The 5,838-nt window shown below is 36.9% G+C and overlaps 1 long non-coding RNA gene across 1 annotated transcript; it reads right to left on the bottom strand.

The window, feature by feature from the left end:
* Positions 1 to 2,254: 2,254 nt before the first annotated feature.
* Positions 2,255 to 5,630, bottom strand: LOC140694864 (uncharacterized). The gene is made up of 4 exons (XR_012070509.1): positions 5,505 to 5,630; positions 4,193 to 4,251; positions 3,277 to 3,471; positions 2,255 to 2,530 (listed from the first exon to the last, which is right to left on the bottom strand). It is a non-coding gene; the product is annotated as an uncharacterized lncRNA (long non-coding RNA).
* Between the last annotated feature and the right edge of the window lie 208 nt (positions 5,631 to 5,838).

Below are 5,838 nucleotides of genomic sequence, written 5' to 3'. Positions count from 1 at the left end.
GGCCACCCAAGTGCCCAAACTGCTGCAGTGGAGGGACACCTGATGGTCCAGCCCCCTCTTTGGGCACCCAGAGGAACCTGGACTCTGGCAGGTTAGGGGCAGGGTCAATTCTAAAACCCAGGCATTTTTGTCCCCACAATTCAGTAGTTATTTGGTGACAGCAAATGGAATATAAACAACAAAGTAACTTGACATGATGTCATATATTTAGCTTACTCAAGAAACAAAGTTTAAATCCAGTCATTCTCCTTCCCACCTGACCTACTTTCCTTTCTCTTGTACTAGCACCAGATTATTACCCACCCAGCCTTAACATGGGTCCTGACTCCACTTACCTCCCTCGCAAACACCACATGAGATGATTCCTCAACCTGGATGTGGGACCAGCAATTACAAGAAGCTTTAGTGGAAAAGAACTGGTTATGCACAGATGCCAACTAAACACTGTAGAATCCTGGTGTCCCACATTAGTAATCATGACAGCTGTTTGCAAGTGTCCCCAAAGTTCATTTAAGACTCTCACTGCTAATTTTGCTGGGACATAAATATGAAACATGTGGACTGCTGGGCTGGACTGCTAAGCTGGGTCTCTAATCCAGGAAGCTCAGTGTCTGCTCCCTGCACCCAGCTCCCTGTTCTGTTCATGCATGTGCATCAAGAAGCTGTTTAATGTCCATTTTAATATCTTAAACAGTGCATTTCAATATTGTCTTCATCCACAAATACGTGTACCACACAGTAGTAATGATCAATCTTAGTATTTGCTTTCTTTGGTCTTAGAGAGTCAGATAAACAGATAGCAAAGATAACAAAGTCATAGAGGGCTATAATATAGTATTTCCTTTATTTCAATGACAAGATTTATTTAAAGAGCTTAGATATAACATCCTTGCATTTATGGCATCATTAAGCATCTGAAGCTGTTACATTATAAAAACTTCATTTCTAGCGAGATGTTATCAGTTAGAGAAGCGCTCGTAAATTTGAGGGGTTGCTGTCATCTCAGACGGAGTCCCTAAAAAATGTCAGCAATCTGCAGTATTGCCATCATGACAAGAACCCAGACAGATGAAATTTGGAAAGCCCTGTGGCTTTCTAGTGCACAGACATAAAATGTTATTTCAGAGGGAAAAGCCTGAATTACAGAAAGTGATAAATGAAATGGTCTAACATGCATTTCTCTTTCAAAGAACTAATACGTCTTTTGTCGATAATAACATCTGTCAGTAATTATGAAAAGAGCTGACAGATGCATAGTACTTAATATAAGCCAGGGCTGTTGTATCACTGACACAGATTCATTAATCCCCATAGCATCTCTACGAGGTTGGTACTACAATTATCCCCATTTTATTGGTGAGGAACTTGATAGACACAGAGGGTAAATGACATTTACAAGGTCGACAGCGAGAAAACAACACAGGTGTTCCAGCTTGAGTCTACGCTCTTGGCCACTTCTCTTTTTTTTTTTTTTGGTGGTGGGGAGATAATAAGGTAATTCTGGTGGGGGAGGGGAGGTAATTAGTGTTATATGTCTATTTTAGAGGACGTGATGGGGGCTGAACCCAGGACCTTATGCTTGCTAAGCATGCGCCCCATCACTTGAGCTGTGCCCTCCCCTCTAGAGTCTATGCTCTTAGCTTCTAATCCTCACTGTCCCACATGGTAACTGTGGGGGAAGTACAGTTCGTTCATTCATTCGCTCGTTAAACTCAGCCTTCCCAGTGCCTGAGATTCAGCAGTGAACAAAACAACATGCTTCCTGCCTTAAATGAGCTTGTCGCCTCCTGATATATTATCTTCATTTTACCCAGGAAGAAACAAGGTCAAGAAGATTAGCCTTTTCCTGTTAACACCGGAGGATACATGAGGTGCTTTATTTCAATTCTGCCATTTGACTTACACCATGGGGAGGGAAAGCTGCCTTGCAAATCCTGGAGCTCACAAACCTGTTAATCCTGAATTTTTTTTAACACTGTCCCTTACTTGATACTTGATCTGAGAAAGGATGAAGTAAACCTAAAAATGTTCTAAGAGAGCTTGTGGTTTATACAAGGTAACTAACCAGCCACTGTTTACTATCCTAACAGGAATCTGTAGGCATATTTCTTTTCTTTCTCTTTTTTCCTTTTTATGGGCAGCTTTTAAAAACCAAATCAAACCAACCAAACCAAATCACTGATAATTCAACAGCAGGTTCTAAATCACCCCCAAGACAGCAGCTAAACTCGGTTTAGACTTACAATGCGGTTTCTGGTGGTTGGATTGGAGAATGTATCTCTATGCTGAATATAAAAGTCATTCACGGAGCTCTTCTCAAATAGGGCAAAGAAAAGCTCTTGTTCCGGTTGTTGATACTTTCATCCACTTGGAGGACTTTCATAAAACATCTCAAGTTATCAAAGGCTGAGGACCGGGTTTTCAGATCATTGGGCTTCAGAGGCAATATTATGTGCAGTATCTCAGCGTATGTACAGAACACCTCCCACAGGGGGTGTACTTTTGCAAATACAAGCTTGTCATCCAAAACCTACATTGGGAGAATGAAAACACAAACCGGGAAAGTATTTTCACATTTTTAGTACACAGATTTTTCTTACGTTGCTGGTAGTTAAAGCACTTGTGTAAACACACACATATGTCACACTGGTAAAAGTGAAGATATAATAAAAATAGATTTGCAATCCATCATACATTTTTGCCTTAAAGATAATTTCTTTGTTGAAATTACTGAAAAGTTATTTAAAATCCTTACAGTTCCTTCATAAAATAACCAATGTTTTAGATGAAGAAAAGCAAACTTGTTAATTTTTAGTCCAAATTAGTAACTAAAAATAGAAACACCAAAATATTCTTTGCAGTGGTATTGTAATGACAATTTTTTAAATTTCTGAAACCTAGGACTATTTACATATCTGTTCAATATAGTGTTAAACAGCCATTAAAAGGGATTTAAAAGATTTATATTTATTGATATGGAATATATAATAAAAGGAGAAAGTAAAAAAATGTGAAATGATAATTTTCCTTTTTGGAAGGGAAAAATATCTTCATTTGAACAAAAAAAGTTTAGAAGGATTTTATGATTCTTTATGTATAATTAAGGTACAGATGATTTTTAATTCCATTGTTCTTTCATTTTCAATTTTGGGGGGAAACTTTTTATAATAAAAAAATCTTTAAAAATGTTCTTGCATAAATACATTAATAGATATATTTATGACTATATTCTCTGGCTATTAAAAAAGATCTCCTAACTGTAGATCTGAAACATACATTCCATAATGCAGATTCTGAGTGACTCGCCTCCCAGCCCACAGCGAAGGCACGGCTAGTGTGACATGTTTCAAATACCATTCCAAGGAACATGCAGGCTCCCAGCCAATGGCTGCAAGGGGACTGACACTGATCTGGTTGCTCCCAGCTGCAGACCATCACAGATGAGGTTAGATCCACAGGCTCATGTTTTCTCTGTCAAAAGAAATCAGAAAATGTTAGGCTTTTACTTTCACCAGGGAACAAGAAGTTGTTTTTTTATGCAAAAAAATAACAACAAACCAATTTGAACCTGATGAAAAGACATTTACTCAAAACAGCACAGTAGCAATGAAAGTGTTCTGGCAGACAGGGACTTGTTGGATTCCTGTGAGTGCTGGACTCCTCACATGGAATTTCCTTGGCACTCCAGAAGGCCTGTGGTTGTCCTCATGGGTTTGTGGCCATAAGTGGTGCACAAAAGTCTCTGGCTTTGCCACAATTTCAAAGCCTTTTTGGCTTATGAAAGGTTTTGTCCTCAAATGGAGTTTTCTTGAGTCCAGTCACTGATGTCATTTACCAGAGTTACAGTCCAGATCTGATATTCTAGACTCTTAATATCTTGCAGACATTCAAATGGTTCAGGTTTGGATGTGTATTCACCTCTGCAGGCCTGGACCAAGTCCGATAAAGACACCCGGACAAGTTCAGCAAAATAAAAAGAAATTTTCCTCTCTGCAAGACTGAAATGTCTGTGAAGCTATAAAAACATCTGCACCTACAAAAATAGGGAACCAACTCATCAATAACATATCTATCCATAATGCATGGACATTCAAAATAAATACTGTATTTACTCCTATTAAATTCTATCTGGTTTTTGCCAAACTGTGTCCTAAACTGAAAGGAAGGTAGGTAAATGTAGAGAATTTTTTACCTTTTAAGGAAAAAGGAACCCTCCTACTCGATTGGTGGGAATGTAAATTGGTGCAGCCTCTATGGAGGACAGAAGAGAGGTTCCATAAAAAAATGAAAATAGACTTCCGTGTGATCCAGCAATCCCATTCATGGGTATATGTTTGGAGAAAAATTTAATTCAAAAAGACACATGCACCCCAATGTTCACAGCAGCACTATTTAAAATAGCCAAGACACTGAAACAACCCAAATGTTCACTGACAGATGACTGGATAAAGAAGTTGTGGTATATTATATATATATATATATGTATATATACATGTATACATATATATACACACACATATATACATACCATGAACACACACACAAATGGAATACTGTTCAGCCATTAAAAAATAAAATAATGCCATTTTCAATAACATGGATGGACCTACAGGGTATTATGCTAAGTGAAATAAGTCAGAGAAAGATAAACAAATATTCTATGTATTAACTTATATGTATATCTAAAAAATAAAACAAATTAATGACTATAATAAAACAGAAATAGACTCACAGGTACACAGAACAGACTTGTGGTTACCAATGGGGAGAAGGAGAAGAGGGGAGGCAGGAAGGGGTTAGGGGATTGAGAGGTAAAAAGTACTACGTATAAAATGGATAGGTTACAGGGCTGTATCATACAGCACAGGGAAATATAGCCATTATTTTATGGTGACTTTAAATGGAATATAATCTATGAAAATGTTGAGCCTCTATTTTGTACACCTGAAACTAATATGATGTAAATCAACGACTCAATTACAAAATTTTTAATCAAAGTTTTCTTTTCATATTATTTGCAATAAGTTAGAAGCCAGCACTCTCAATAGAAACATAGTGCAAGTCACAATTTTCCAGTAATTCCATTTAGAAAATAAAAAGCAATAAGTGAAATTAATTCCAGTAATAATTACATTTATCCCAAAATATCCAATACACTATCATTTCAAAAGTGTGATTGACACTTTTAAAACTTATTAATAATATTTTACATTATTTTTGTTGTACGAAGTCTTGAAAATCTATTATGTATTTTCCACTTATAGAACATCTCAATTCACAATAGCCACATGTGGCTCGTGGCTACCATACTAGACAGACCAGATTACACCATTCACACTTCTGATAAATTAGCTGCTCTTTCTTATTTAAAAAACTTGCAGAAAAGGGTTTAGATATGGCCTCTATCAAACAAAGCAACCGTGACGGTTGGGGATTATCTTCATTATAAAGTGAAAAATAAAGGTAAGAGAGCCATGCTTACACGTATGTTAATGTAACAATACCTTCTTAATTCATTCAGGACTTTACAATCTTTCTTCATATGCCAAGGATTCACTGTCACTGCGCAATGTTTTTCACTATTATCATCTTCGTGATTGAGAGGCTTCTGATGACCCTGCTTTGCGCATCTGTACATAAATTAACAAAACAGAGAAAAAGACCTTATTTAAGATAATTTAGGGGGGAGGGTATAGCTCAAGTGGACGATCATGTTCTTAGCATGCCCAAGGGCCTGGGTTCAATTCCCAGTACTTCTTCTAAAAATAAAATAAATAAATAAAAACCTAATTACCACCCCCCAGCAAAAAATTAATTTATTACTTTAATTAAAAGTTA

Source organism: Vicugna pacos, unplaced genomic scaffold (genome assembly GCF_048564905.1).
Source record: "Vicugna pacos unplaced genomic scaffold, VicPac4 scaffold_106, whole genome shotgun sequence".
NCBI classification, from domain to species: domain Eukaryota; kingdom Metazoa; phylum Chordata; class Mammalia; order Artiodactyla; family Camelidae; genus Vicugna; species Vicugna pacos.
The sequence above is the reverse complement of the archived record's forward strand: the minus strand, read 5'-3'. Positions and strand labels throughout refer to the sequence as shown.